The sequence below is a fragment of the Rhinopithecus bieti genome, unplaced genomic scaffold (genome assembly GCF_001698545.2).
Source record: "Rhinopithecus bieti isolate Rb0 unplaced genomic scaffold, ASM169854v2 scaffold_5476, whole genome shotgun sequence".
Taxonomy (NCBI): domain Eukaryota; kingdom Metazoa; phylum Chordata; class Mammalia; order Primates; family Cercopithecidae; genus Rhinopithecus; species Rhinopithecus bieti.
In genome coordinates this window covers 3661550-3676536 of record NW_016805433.1, presented here as the reverse complement: position 1 = coordinate 3676536, position 14987 = coordinate 3661550, and positions in this window count along the sequence as shown.

Below are 14987 nucleotides of genomic sequence, written 5' to 3'. Positions count from 1 at the left end.
ATGGTGTGAACCCGGGAGGCGGAGCTTGCAGTGAGCTGAGATCCGGCCACTGCACTCCAGCCTGGGCGACAGAGCGAGACTAGGTCTCAAAAAAAAAAAAAAAACCTGTCTTTAACCTTCAACCTACACATTCTACCTGGGCTATCAGTGAAGAAATAGTCCTAAATTGGAAAGGAAAAGCAATACATATCAGAGAATTGATATTGATACCAGCTAAAATTGTTAAATGCTAATTCTCTAGCATCTAATCAAAGGCATAAGCAAATAACTGTACAGTTAAATAACAGAATATTACATAGATAAAATAATGCTTATAAAATTATAATAATGTAGAATACATTATATTAAAAGAAATAAGTTGGACACTAAACTGCATATATATTTTGGTACATTTGTGTAGAAGTATGCAAATCTTTTACCTAGAGGAGGAAAAGTCTAGAAGGAAATACATAGAAATGTTACAACTGTGATTTTCTTTTCAAGGTGGAAACTATGATAAATTTTCTTTTGAAAAAAATGTCCCTGAATGTTCTAATTTTTAAATAATAAGAATACATCATATGCAAACTAATTTCTATCTCTCTCTCTCCTTCTCTCTTTCTCTGTCTCTCCCTTTCTTTCTATCAAGGTTCTTTAGGGTATTGCTGATCCTGGACCAACGGGATTGGACATCAGCCAGATTTCTGATTTTGCAACATCCAGTCAGAATCAAACTCTTTATATTCACATTAGCCATGTCTTGATTTATACCTTCTTTCCAGCCTCTGATTAACGATTTTATTTCCCAACTCACTGTTCACTTTCACTTTTCTAACTTAGTATTGAGCTGGGCTGACCATCAATTTTCTGACATCTTTCTTGTGGCTCTGCACCAGCTCTCTGGTCCCCCAAGGACAGCCCTAACGTGCATGGCCTTTCAGGGATTTAGTGGTGCAGAGATGCTCTAAGTTTTAATTCTATGATGGGGGTTAATTATAGTTCCCTTTGTTTCCATTAGAGAGATTGCTATATTGTACAGAGCTACAATTAGACTAGTTTTACCTTAGCATAGTGTAGTGGTTTAAAGCTTGGACTTAGATTCAATTAGACATGAGTTTGAGTCCTGGCACTACTGCTTTATTGTTACATGACCTTAAGCAAGTTATTTTTTTTTAAATCTAGTTCTTCTTCTGAAAAATATAAACTAATACCTACCTTACAACTTTTACTGATCAAATGAGATGATCCATGCAAAACTCTTCATGCCTAACATTTAAAAAGCATTCCACCAGTGTTCCCATTATCATTATCTACCTGTACAGCATCATCCGTTCCCCACTTCTCACTTCAAATGTTACATTCTAATAGAAAGTAAAACAACCAATCATTTTGCATTTAATTATATTGCAGTTCTTTGTCTTTTTTGTCCCCTGCCAAGCCAACAATTTTACCTAAGAATGCTCTTCAATAAATGCTGCTCTCAATTCTTCCATGCAATAGATTCCTTTAAGCAAGTACAGGATTCAACAGAGTCCTAAAAAGAGGTTAGGAATATGCACTAAGTGATGTCCCTGTAGAGCTGGAAAGCAGAGCAACCAGTGCTGAAGGAGAGTGCAAAAGCTGCCTGAAGAATTTGGAGCCAGAGTCATTGAGAACTTCTCAAGCATAGGAATCAAAGAAACAGACGCTGGAAACCTTCAAAGTCACGTGTGAGATACTAGGAGTACGAATCATAAAAAGCAAAAATAGTGCCTATGGTTTGCCCACATGGAGTTCCTAGATTGATGACTTTGCTTTAGCTCACTGGCTGACTCAATGAAAACCATCAGTCACTTCTGTTGTTTTGCATTTTGAGATTGTGATAATTGACTGACTGTTTCACTTTGGCCATCTTATGAGTAAGCAGTATACCCCACCTTGATTATCACAGAATAGCTGCGTGAATTACATGGTAAAAATATGCACATTCACTTTCAATGTCTTAGCTGGAAATGCCTCCTCTTTGTGTCCTAGAAAGACCCTGTGCCTTTCAGGGCTTTTTTGTTTGTTTGTTTATTTTTTTTCTGCAGGAAATCTGGACCATCCGCTGGGGAGAAATCTGTTTCTTTGCAAGGTAAAATGCTCCCCACAAATGGAATAGCTTTTATATCCCAGGACTGTTATTCAAAACACCTGTAAGCTCAGCTTCTTACAGTGGCGTCTGAAAAAGTACAAAACAACAGCTATGTCTTGCGAGTAAAATCAATGGTTTCCTCACAAACTAGAGTATGTGGCATACAACATAAAATGCAATTATATTTTGGATCAGGCTGAGCAGTAACAGGACTAGGGTAACAATGTTATCAGCATTTACCCTGTTAAATTCATATCAGAGGACAGAGGCTTGCTCATTTCACATGCTATCTTACCTGATTAACTGCAGGCAAATGGATATGGTTTCTGTTCTGCCTTTCTGCCCCAGAAAGGAGCCAAAATATACATAGGCTTAGAAAAAGGCAGGTGTTTCTCCACATAATTGGATCTGACTTGAACATATTGCACAGAAACACCACGAAGACTCTGGGTGACATATTCTATGCTTAACTATGTGTTTAACATTTATAGGTCATTTAGTCCTCATCTGTATTATAATTTTGCTGTGTGCCATAAATGCAAAATGAGTTTTAGTGCTTTTTGATATATGACTAGTTTATTACATTTCCATAAAGCTGTCCAATATTTACTAGAGTTTTATACCTATATTAAATGATTTTCTTCAACTGCCAAGGAGATGATATTGCCATAGTAACAGTGTAATTTTCTAAACCCTATTTTCAGGTTTCTTTGGTTTCATCCAAGTGGTACATTTTCCATTTAATGTAGCAGTACATAAATTCATTAAGGTGACAGTTGAATACCTTTATGTATGTGCTAAGAACTCTGACAGAAACTTTACCCTTGGGCCATATGAAACAATTATTGGAAAAAGCTGCAGGAGATAGTAAATGGCTTAGGAAATGGAAATTTTCTCCTCATAAGCAAATGACAAAGAAAGAACATCTTGAAAGTTCACCTTGCCTACTGGACATTTCTCTGAGCCTCGGCAATGAGATGAGGAAGGTGATCCCTTCTTTCCAGTGTCTTATGGGGTACCCCAGCACTGGGTATCTTAAACCCTGATCTTGGGGTGCTCAATGTCAGGAAAAGTTTGTACTAGTGTCAACACAGACCTCTGATCCCTCTACTGGTTTTTATTTCCTTCACAAGCTATAAATACAGATTTTTTTTTTTTTTTTTTTTTTGAGACAGAGTCTCGTTCTGTCGCCCAGGCTGGAGTGCAGTGGCGCAATCTCGGCTCACTGCAATCTCCGCCTCCCGGGTTCAGGTCATTCTCTTGCCTCAGCCTCCCGAGTAGCTGGGACTACAGGCACCCACCATCACGCCCGGCTAGTTTTTTGTATTTTTTAGTGGAGACGGGGTTTCACCGTATTAGCCAGGATGGTCTCGATCTCCTGACCTCGTGATCCGCCCGTCTCGGCCTCCCAAAGTGCTGGGATTACAGGCATGAGCCACAGCGCCCAGCCAAATACAGATTTTTAAAATTTTGTTTGCATGTTTGCTTTTTGTCTGTCCATGGACCTCCATAGTTAATCCAGAGTGAAGTAGTGAGTTCCATGGGAGCAGGTACCATCTCTGCCTTTTATCTTACATTCTGAGCATTAAGCACAATCTCTGGCACATAATGGTGTTGAATAAATAAATAATTCAAGTAAATGATGTAACATTCCTTCCACATGTAGACCCTCAGCCCTGTAGATTCCTGGTTAGCAAAAAACAAACAAACAAAAAAAAAATGAAGAAAAACAAAAAATACTGTTTCCCTTCAGGGGAATAAAGCTGCAATAAACTTAAATTATTTCATTATAGGACTTCAATATGAAAGACTTAAAAAAAAAAAAAAAAAAGCTGTAACTCCAAATGTACCTTGTGTTTCAGCCATCACTGGGCTAGAATCTCTGTTCCAGTCCCACCAGCCCCTCAATGATGGCATGGGCCAGGCAGAGTGGTTTATATGGTAGATGTCTCTATCTGCACTAATGTTACAAATCAGCCTGCTCTTGACTTAGCTTTTGCCTTAGGTACACCCTGCACAATATGGCAGCTTGATTCACTAAGTCATATTTCCATATTGAAAGCTTTCACTAAAGCAGAAAGGATGCCTCCATCCCTCCCACCTATTCTATGTGTGAAGGACACTAGTTTCCTCCATGGAGAGACATAATCCATAAAGGTCTCAAAAGAGAGAGAACGATAAATCTAGCCTTGCATTTTCAGAATCGTTTTCCTATCTAAAGAGAAATAACTTTAAATTAAAATGAGTATTAAGTCAATTATACCTCCAAGTTTCAAGTAAAAGGGAGAGTGTGCAGATACAAAGAAGCCTGTTACTAATACCAGGTATCTTCATGTGGAAAAATTCCTGTCATTCAAAGCAGCAAGCTGTACTAGTGCATTTCACTAAGGCAACAGCTAGAAGGGTCAAAGCGTAGTGCTCAAAAGGCCAAGCCAGCCTGGGCTCCATCCCCACAAGAAGCAATCACCTTGTGCTGCTTCATGGCCATAGTTGTTCCACTCACTGGGCAGCCCTCTCATTCCAACGGTCAAAAAGGGAATCCAGCAAGAGAACATGGGTAGATAGCACACCAGGAGAGAAAAGACATCTTAGTTCTCACACTTGATTCACAACAAACCAGAAGGGTAATTTTCACATGTGAAGGACAGCATGTCAGCTGACAGATCAATAGTATTATCAGGTAGATAAAAATGTTAATAAACATTCCAAATTTCATTCTGATTGAACCACAGGAAGATAAACACAAAGTTATGGAAGTATCAGTCCTGAATGTATTCTATTTCTAAACTGAATCCCATATATGTGCTTTCTAAAATTCAAATTTATAAATAGGACATTAGTATAAGGCACTGTGATCAATTACAGTAAATAGGCATAATTGACACAGTAATTGATGTTTAATGAAAAAACACAAGGTAACTACATAATTTCAAATATAAGAGACAATTGTTTTTCCAAGAACCAACTGGAGATGTTGGTTTTTTCTTTAATATTTTCAGAAGACACGCATACTTTTATTTATTTATAGCTCTTCCTCTGTTATTTCTGCAAGAGAACTCTCATGGTACACTTTGAATATTTTATCTCTTGGATTGATTGTAACAATGCAATAATATTTCCTTTTGTCATATTAATAAAAAACAACAGAGCTTTGCTACAAAAGTTACTATTTAATGAAAATCCAATGTAATAAATACAATATGTTTTTATTATCCAATTCCCTCAATCTCAAAATCAATATTAATTAAATATATAATAATAAATGGATTCATAATGGAGAAGTTATTTAAAAAATGCAATCAGTTATGGCCAACTCTATAGTGTTTAATGACTGACATATATTACCATCTTACTGATCATTCAGCATAAATATTCAGCCAGAGTCTTAGAGGGACAGAATCGTTTCTTCCTTGCAATGAGTTCCATTTTTCCTTTTACATAAATGTATGTAGCTGGGATTACAGACACACACCACCGTGCCCAGCTACATTTTGTATTTTTAGTAGAGATGGGGTTTCATTATGCTGACAGGGCTGGTCTCAAACTCCTGACCTCAGGTGATCCACCCATCCCAGCCTCCCAAAGTGCTGGGATTACAGGCATGAGCCACTGTGCCCAGCCTCAGGTAGTCTGTTTTACAGAGGAAATAGAGAGTGTCACACAATCCAGTAAGTTAGCTCACTAATTGAAGTCAGTTATTAGAAATACTAGCTACATAGTCAGCAGATTTCACTTTCCTAGCTGGAACTCCTCAAGTTCAATGTGTTTTAGGATGGTATTTTGTTTTGTTTTAGAATATAACGTCTTTTCTAAGACTTCTGATTTCCCCCATATGCAAATCGATTGAATTGATTATGCAAAGAAAATACACAAGTAATATGAAATTACCTGTGAGATAATAGTTATTTTTTGTAAATATGTGTCCATGATCTAAAACTGTTTTGTGTGAGACTTGTTCAACAGTAATTTTGGTCCCTTGATGTAGAGCAAGGTTCACCTGCCTATTTTTGTAAGGCTAGTTCGGGAAATCAGTAACACTCTCTAGACTTCTTGTTAATGTTCCCTCCTTAGATCACTTAAAATCTCTGCTAGGGAGGATACATGAAAGGTTGGCCCAGAGTTTGGCTGTGGACTCAATAGGAAGTTGAAATGCAGCCCATAATAAAGGTGAGACAATGAAAAGAAAGGGGACTCAGGAGAAATCCAGCTCTGGGGAGGAATGCCAGTCCAGAAATGGATTTTGTTCTTACTTCCCTTTTGTGTTGTGTTTATGCCAAGCCATAGATCTTTTTAATGCAAAAGCAGTTATTTCAGGCTGAGGTCTGATCTTTCAGCAGGAGACCTTCTAGGCAGTTTCTTTCACATTATTCAAACTGCTTCTGCTAATTGATTGCCTTTTGTTTAGAGTCCAAAATGGAACATTATACTTTTCATCAATTTTCTCAGCAGTCTGCAAATGTACTATTTATTGTGTGTAAAGTTCTACTTAAATAATATTCAATCATCTTTCCAACAAATTTCATTGAGCAATGTTCCTGGAGATGCTTAACAACGTGTAAAGCCTATTCATTGTGTGAAATGCTTCTAATGATAAATAGCCAATGTAGGAACTCTTTAGGCTTATAATTTCTTTAGATGAATTTTCTTGACAGTGTTGAAAAATGAATACCACTGTTTGCTAATGAGTATGTCATAGATTCCCACCAGCTATTCTTAAAGCTGCCCTTTTGGGGCAATTGCATAGTGGTGTTTTGGGGAGGGGGGTGAGGAGCATAAAACTTCATAAAACATATGTATCACCGTTATTTTAATATATTTTTATTTCTATTCAAAAGGCACTTCACCTGAAGCAGTGGCTTCATCAAAAGCTGGTATTAGTAATTTTTATTCAAAGCTTCCCCAAATAAGCAGAGTCTATAAATGAAATTGTCTGTTATTCACAACCTGATCGTTGCCACTCTGCTTAAATAAAACTTTCACAGCTTAAATAAAACCTTCACACAGATTATGTAATTCTACCAAACAGTTGAAGATCATTAACTTGGTCCAATTTCTTTTTTGTTTTATATTTATATGAATTAAAGACAAAAAAAGGCATTTATTGAGTACTTACTATATCAGGCACTGTCATCACTAGGTATACAAAGATAAATAAGATTGCTGTCACAAGACAATCTGGCCATTCATAGGTGTCAGGTTCTCTTAGCAGACTCTACTAAACCTTTAGACCAAAGGTAAATGAGAGCTATTTGTGCCCTCTCACACAACCTCACTACTGTTTGTATGGTACAATAAAAGCAAGTCTCAGACCAAATTCTGCCAAGCAGACATTTATTAGCATGGATGTGAAAAAATCAAATACACACACTGTCATACAATCTGTCCCTGTAGGCTCAGTGAAGTCCTAGTTTCTGTTTTTAGTCACTCAGGACAGTACCTTGCATGAAAGGTGTTCTGGTGACAGAGGGGCCTACGTTCCAGCAGCAGGTTTCAGCTAACTGTCTAATCTAGATTGCTCCTGTTAAGTGGGGTGAACACAAGATTGCTGGGTTTGCCAGGTTCTTATATCCCATTCATGGAAGACAGAGGTGTTTGCAATATCTTTCCGGGCAGTATAATTATCCTGAATGCCATCCATTTCACCCATGGAAAAATATTTCTATTATCCCTTGATCTCAATTTAGACAGTAATTTCCAAGTGATTAGGTTATAATAACTCTCCCAGAATGTAGACTATAGGAGCTTGGAAATGCCAATTCATCACTTTTTGAGATTGTACCTATTTAGGATACTTTATCAACTTGTAGAGTTTGTCACTAACTGACACTCATATATATCATGTCATCTATGAAGAAGTATTTCAAATAAATTACAGGTGGTAGAACATGAGTTTCTCAGCACCACAATTCCTGCATGTACAAAAATCGAATTGAGTACAGAGAAGGGAAGGATATACTCAGCCTGGGGTGTTAGGGAAGCTTCACATAGTAGGTTATATTTGAATGGAGTCTTGAAGTTTACCAGGGAGAAAAGGGAGTTGGGCATAAAGGAATCCCAGACTGAAAGAACAGCTTGTATGAAAGCAGGAAGACAAAAGACAATCATGCATGATCATGCATGCAGTGTAAAAAATCCAGGGCAGCTGAAACATGGCAAGAGCAAGGAGGTAAGGAGAGAAGTGAATGAGAGAACATGAGGTTCTACAAACAGCAGGTAGCTTGGACTGCCTTTGATTTCTTCCTTTCCTTGTCTTTCCATCATCACCATAGCATGAGAGAGTGGAGAGAACAGAGTACTCCCAGTTAGAATTTGTCACTTCTTGGTCATCCAACCTTGGGCAAGTAATCTGCTGGGATTCATTCACTAAAATGTTGATTCACAGACCTAGCTAATCACTGAATCAAAATACAGTTTCCCAAGCCCCATCCCACACCTCCCAAATCAGGTTCTCTGGAGGTGGCTCCTGTAATCTGTTCTTTTTAAGTTCCTAATTTGCGAATTGCTGTCTTAAGTGCAGGAATTTGCCTTTGTTAAAAATGCTGTGAGTGGATGTTATTTCTTTTGGCCTATTTCTTCCAAGAAGAAAAAGGAGAGAGAAGTAACCTGAAGAGTCTGAAATAGTTAAAACCTAAAATCTTTAAAATCCTTTGGCCAAGTTGTGGCATTTGTAGGGGGAGGGAAAGATTATCCAAAGGTAAAAGACTTTTCTCCCTTTGAAGCTATATTGGTGTGATGTGAATCAAACCATTCATGCAGAGAACAAAAGCACTTTTGACTTCAGCAGCCAGTTAAGATGGTAACTTAAATAAACAGGGAGGAAAAGAGATATGACAAAAGGTCAACTTAGTCATAGCTTCTTGAGCTTCAGCTGAAGCAGTGCCTAAGGCCGAACAGCTGAATTGAGTTGGTAATTATTCACCCTTTCAGAGGTTCCCAACCTGAAGTCACCAGACCTGTGAAGTCAATTCAGAGGGAGGTCAGGAAACTATTTTCAATATTTCAAAATTTCTACTGGATTGCTTCTCAAAGTGTTGTTCAAGGAACAGTGAGGTCTAAACCACCTGAACGACAAGGACAACGCTTGTTAAAATTTAAGATTCCCACCCCAACAGATTATATTTTAGATTGTTGGGTGTGGAAACTGGATGTCTGTATTTCTTTATTTTTTAAAATTATTTTTTATTTATTTATTTTTTGAGACAGACTTTCACTCTGTCACCCAGGCTGGAGTGCAGCGGTGCTATCTCAGCTCACTGCAGCCTCTGTCTCCCAGGTTCAAGTGATTCTCCTACTTCAGCCTCCCGAGTAGCTGGGTCGCACCACCACACCTGGCTAATTTTTGTATTTTTAGTAGAGACGGGATTTTGCCATGTTGGCCAGACTGGTCTCGAACTCCTGATCTCAAGTGATCGGCCTGCCTTAGCCTCCCGAAGTGCTGAGATTACAGGTGTCAGCCACCGTGCCCGGCCCAGATCTGTATTTCTTTTTAAACACTAGAAGATTATGAAAGAACTAGTTTGTGATAAGGCTAAGAAAAATATATTTAACTAGCACCCCAATTTCCTCTGATTTGGCTGAAACTACCAAATCATTCTGGAGATTCTTTCCTATGAAGGAGTAAAGACATACTATACCCAAATATGCCATATTGATTATGTCAAGCTGAAAACACTGGAAAAATTATAGTTTCAGGAAAAGGCTGACCTATCTTTTCCTGTCAGGTGCAAGCCATAAAGATTTCTTTGCGACAGGTGCCTTCCCACTGCCAGGACAAAAGAATAGTTCTTAACTTTGGAACCTGGGACTTGGCACTGCAACAGGACTGAATTAATAGACTCTGCCACTAGCTTTACACCCCATGTATACCTCCTGGTGACTCCTCTAGAATTCACTACCCTAGGCAGATTTCTTTGTCCTGTCATTTCTTCACAAATTCATTTTTGTCTAAACATTATAAAAGCATCTCGCTTTGGCCGTTTCTTGGAACTTCACACTCCGGTGGAGATCCCCCCCACACAGGTAAAACATGCATGCTTTTCTCTTCTTCATTTGCCTTACATCAGTTTGGCTCCCAGACCCAGCCAAAGAGTCCATAGAAGAGTAAAGGTACAGTGAAGGATATCCCTCCCTCCCCTATGCTTAGCTTAGCTCATGCTAATCAGTATTCCTAACAATCCCATATATGTCTTTGATTAATAAAAGTGGAGAAATACGGCCGGGCACAGTAGCTCATGCCTGTAATCCCAGCATTTTAGGAGGCCAAGGAGGGCGGATCACAAGGTCAGGAGATCGAGACCATCCTGGCTAACATGGTGAAACCCTGTCTCTACTAAAAATACAAAAAATTAGCTGGGCGTGGTGGTGGGTGCCTGTAGTCCCAGCTACTCAGGAGGCTGAGGCAGGAGAATGGCGTGAACCCGGGAGGCGGAGCTTGCAGTGAGCCGAGATCGCATCATTGCACTCCAGCCTGGGCGACAGAGCGAGACTGCGTCTCAAAAAAAAAAAAAAAAAAAAAAAAAAAAAAATATAATTTAAAATGTTTAAAGGCATTTAAATAACCAAATTTTAAATGGGACTAAGTATCACTCAAAAAACCCATCAAAGTAGTTGTTAAAATTCACTAGACTTGTAAAACACAATAAAATTTTTGGACCGAATTAAAAGCCAGCAGAACTAGAAGTTTTTAATTGTAATTCTGTTAAATTGAATATTAATTTTTTTTGGGGGGTAAATTTAAAATCCTTTAAATTAAGAAATTTTTCACTCTTGTTGCCCAGGCTGGAGTGCAATGGCACGATCTTGGCTTACCGCAACCTCTGCCTCCCAGGTTCAAGTGATTCTCCTGCCTCAGCCTCCCAAGCATCTGTGATTACAGGCACGTGCCACCACCATACCCAGCTAATTTTTGTATTTTTAGTGGAGATGGCATTTTACCATGTTGGCCAGGCTAGTCTCAAATTCCTGACCTCAGGTGATCCACCTGCCTCAGTCTCCCAAAGTACTGGGATTACAGGCATGAGTCATCACGCCCAACCTGAATATTAATTTCTATGAACAAAGAAAACCTCTGAGTAGCTTTTTCTATACACATAACTCACCTTCAAGGCACTAACTAAAAAGTTCATTGTTAACATCGTTGAGCAAAATCTCTTTGTCAATAGGGATGACTGAGGCTTGCAGCATTTCTCATTTAGTGTAACACCTCCTTTGGGGTCAACAACAAAAAAAGTCAACAAACTCTATTCCCAGGTCCCCAGTGTGAGTCAGGATGTCAGAATCAGTGTTTTAGGACTAGCATTGGGTTGTAGAAGTCATTTAATCTAATCTGTAGATGAAGAGACAAACTGAGAGTCTAGAAGGTTAATTTGTCCAGCATCCCCTGCAAACAAACCAGTAGTGGTGCCAGAGTTAAATACAGGTCTCAGGACTCCCAGCCCAGGGATCTTTTCAATATTAATGCATATTTCTTAAGTTATACTAACCAGACACTTTTTCTAGACTCTGAGGTTACAACAGTAATAAAGACAAAATCTTTAACTTCTTAGAGGATGGAAGTAGATGATAAACACATATATAGTTTTGTGAAGGTTTTTTTTTTTTTTTTTTTGAGACAGAGTCTTGCTCTGTCACCCAGGCTGGAGTGCAGTGGTGCGATCTTGGCTCACTGCAAGCTCCGTCTCCCGGGTTCAAGCCATTCTCCTGCCTCAGCCTCCCGAGTAGTAGTGGGACTACAGGTGCCCACCACCACACCCGGCTAATTTTTTGTATTTTTAGTAGAGACGGGGTTTCACCATGTTAGCCAGGATGGTCTCGATCTCCTGACCTTGTGATCCACCCGCCTCAGCCTCCCAAAGTGCTGGGATTACAGGCGTGAGCCACTGCACCTGGCCGTGAGGTTTTTTTTTTTTTTTTTTTTTCCCTGAGACGAGTCTCACCCTGTTGCCCAGGCTGGAGTGCAATGGCACAGTGTCTGCTCACTACAACCTCCACCTCCTGGATTCAAGTAATTCTTGTGCTTCAGCCTCTCAAGCAGCTGAGGCTACAGGTATATGCTACTAGTCACCATTTTGGTCAAGCTGGTCTTGAACTCCTGACTTCAAGTGATCCACCTGCCTCGGCCACCCAAAGTGCTAGGACTACAGGCATGACTGCGCCAGGCCTGATAAACACACATATAAAGGAGAAAGTGTGAGTTGGTGATAAATGCTTGAAAGAAAATAAGGTGTCATGACAGAGAGTGTATGTCTGACACGTAGGTGGGGGTTGGGATGTGAGACTTTCATTTAGGTTGGCCAGGAGAAAAGTCATGTCTGTAGGATTGACCTTTGAACTGGAACTGAACGATGAGAGAAGGCTACCAGTGCTGGGTGTAAAGGAGGGAAAAAAAAATCTTTCTCTTCTACCCTTCTAGGTTCTTGGCTGAGACCCCTGTTACAATAGACAGATTAACAAGAGAGACGGATGGACACGGTGGCTCATGGCTGTAATCTCAGCACTTTGGGAAGCCGAGGTAGGTGGGTCATCTGAGTTCAGGAGTTCGAGACCAGCCTGGCCAACATAGTGAAACCCCATCTCTACCAAAAAATACAAAAATTAACCGGGCGTGCTGGCAGATGCCTGTAATTCCAGCTACTCAGGAGGCTGTGGAAGGAGAATTGCTTGAACCTGGGAGGTGGAGGTTGCAGTGAGCCATGATTGCGTCACTGTGCTCCAGCCTGGGTGAAAAGATCAAAACTCCATCTAAACAAACAAACAAACAAACAAAAAGTAGGGAGAAACACACAGGAGTTTATTAACATGCAAATCATGCATGTTACACATGTGAGTACCCAGAGACGAGTCCATAACCTTTAAGGACTCGACTTTTATAGCATTTTTAACAAAGAACAATAAATGTGTAGAGAAATGACAGAGCAAAGGAAAGCAGTTTTAGGTTTCCAAGGGCAGGGAACTATGGGAACGTAAACATATAGGGTAAGCTAGTGGAGTAAGAGTTGTTGGCAGATTCCTCTGGTGCTGTCTCTAGGTTGGTAAGGGTCTGGAGTCAGACCTAGGAAAGGAGAATTTAGATCCTGCCTTTAGGCAGAAAGGGGAAGGGTTGAGAGAAATTTTCTTGTGTTTTCTGCTTCTTAATAGCCTTCAGCTCTAAGTAATTGCTATGTCAAAAAGGCATATTTTGGGGTGACATATTCTGATCTCCTTCACCAGCAAAGAGCCCTGGGAAGAACATCAGGTGGTACAAACTATGGCGAGTACAAAGAGGCTGGGACAGAGAAGGACTTGGGAAGTGGGGAGGAGGAACATTAAACTTCAACATTAAAACTTGAAGGTAATGCAAAGTTGCTTGGATTTTATTCTAAATGCAGTCTGGGCCACTGGAGGGTGGTGAGCAAGGAGTGGCACAGCCAGATTTACCTTTTTAAAGGAGCACTCTAGATGCTATGAGGAGAATGTTCTGTAAGGACGTGAGAGTAGAAACAGGAAAACCAGTTGGGAGGCTGCTACAATCCCCCAGACAAGAATGATGGTGACTTAACCAGTGTGGTAGTAGGCAGAAGTAGGCGATGGGCAGAAGTCATCAGATTCTAAATATATTTTGAAGGTAGAACCTATAGGATACGCATCAGCCCATTGTTCTTTTTTGTGACTCACAGATATTTCTTGCCTCCCTCAGATGGTAAATATATTGTGGTTAGTGACAACGCAATGGTGATACTGTGTAAGATTTGATATCCCCCTATTTTAAAATGTCAGAAAAAGACAGAAATGCAGATCCCCAGCCCTAGACATGGCCCACCTCAATTTCCCTTGTAGCGGCTCCTTGAGTGGCGGTAGTGCTTGAAAACTGTATTTTATGTGTTAATGGCTCAGGAGACAAATACATAAAGCAGAAAGGGCTTTAGAGACAGACCTAGATCCAGCTGTGTGATCTTGAGCAAACAACCTGACTTCTTTGAACCTTTGTTTTATTGTCTACAAACTTGAAATAATCATTTTAAATATTTTTAAATATCATTAAATATTTTAAATGGCTAAAATATCTTGCACAGTGTCTGATTCTGCATATATTAGGCATTCAGGAAGGGTAGTTATTATTCTGAGCTTGTTCCCTGTGACCTCTTACACTTTCCTGATGAGACTGTACCAGAACTAGGTAAACTGCAGCCCTTTGAGCTTAAAAGTGAGTATATCATGAAAAGGTGCATTTCCTGGAAGCTCAGAGGATCTCAATAATACTGTAAATATCTTCTGCTATGTTCACAAATATTTAGAGTGAATGGGCACTTATCACAGGCTCCTAAAACTGGCACTTTAAATTTGGTCTCTAGGGGCCTTGTGAAATTGCCTTCCTGAGTTTCACAGCCTCTGATGTTAAACATCGTCTTAATTAAAACTTTCATTCTGAGAGAAAGAATCTAAAATAGGGAAAAGCCAGAGTGGGTCCCCTGGCTGCTGAAACTATCCAGAGCATAAAATAAACCTCAAGGTCAAGGACTATTTGACCAAAGCTTAGCAGAGATATTTTCAGACTCTTATGCAAATTAAAACCACAAGATTAAACATAATTCTGGGCATAGTATTCAGACAGGTCAATTCAGCCAATTCAGGCCTCTTTTCCCTGCTGAATACCTATAATTTGTCATATCTATTTAAATGTCCCTTTTAGGCAGCTTCAACTCTACAGTTAATGAGAGAATAAATCATATGATAATTTGTTAGCTCTGTCCACAAATATCACCACCTTTGGTTTTCAAGGCCAGAGTCCCATTTTTTAGAGTTTTATCTTTGTTATCTTAAAGGTCAGTCACCTCCACTTCTTACAGATACAAACAGCCCTGCCAAATGAGTGATTTTTTTTTTTCTTTTTCAGACACAGGGCCTCCCTCTATTGCCC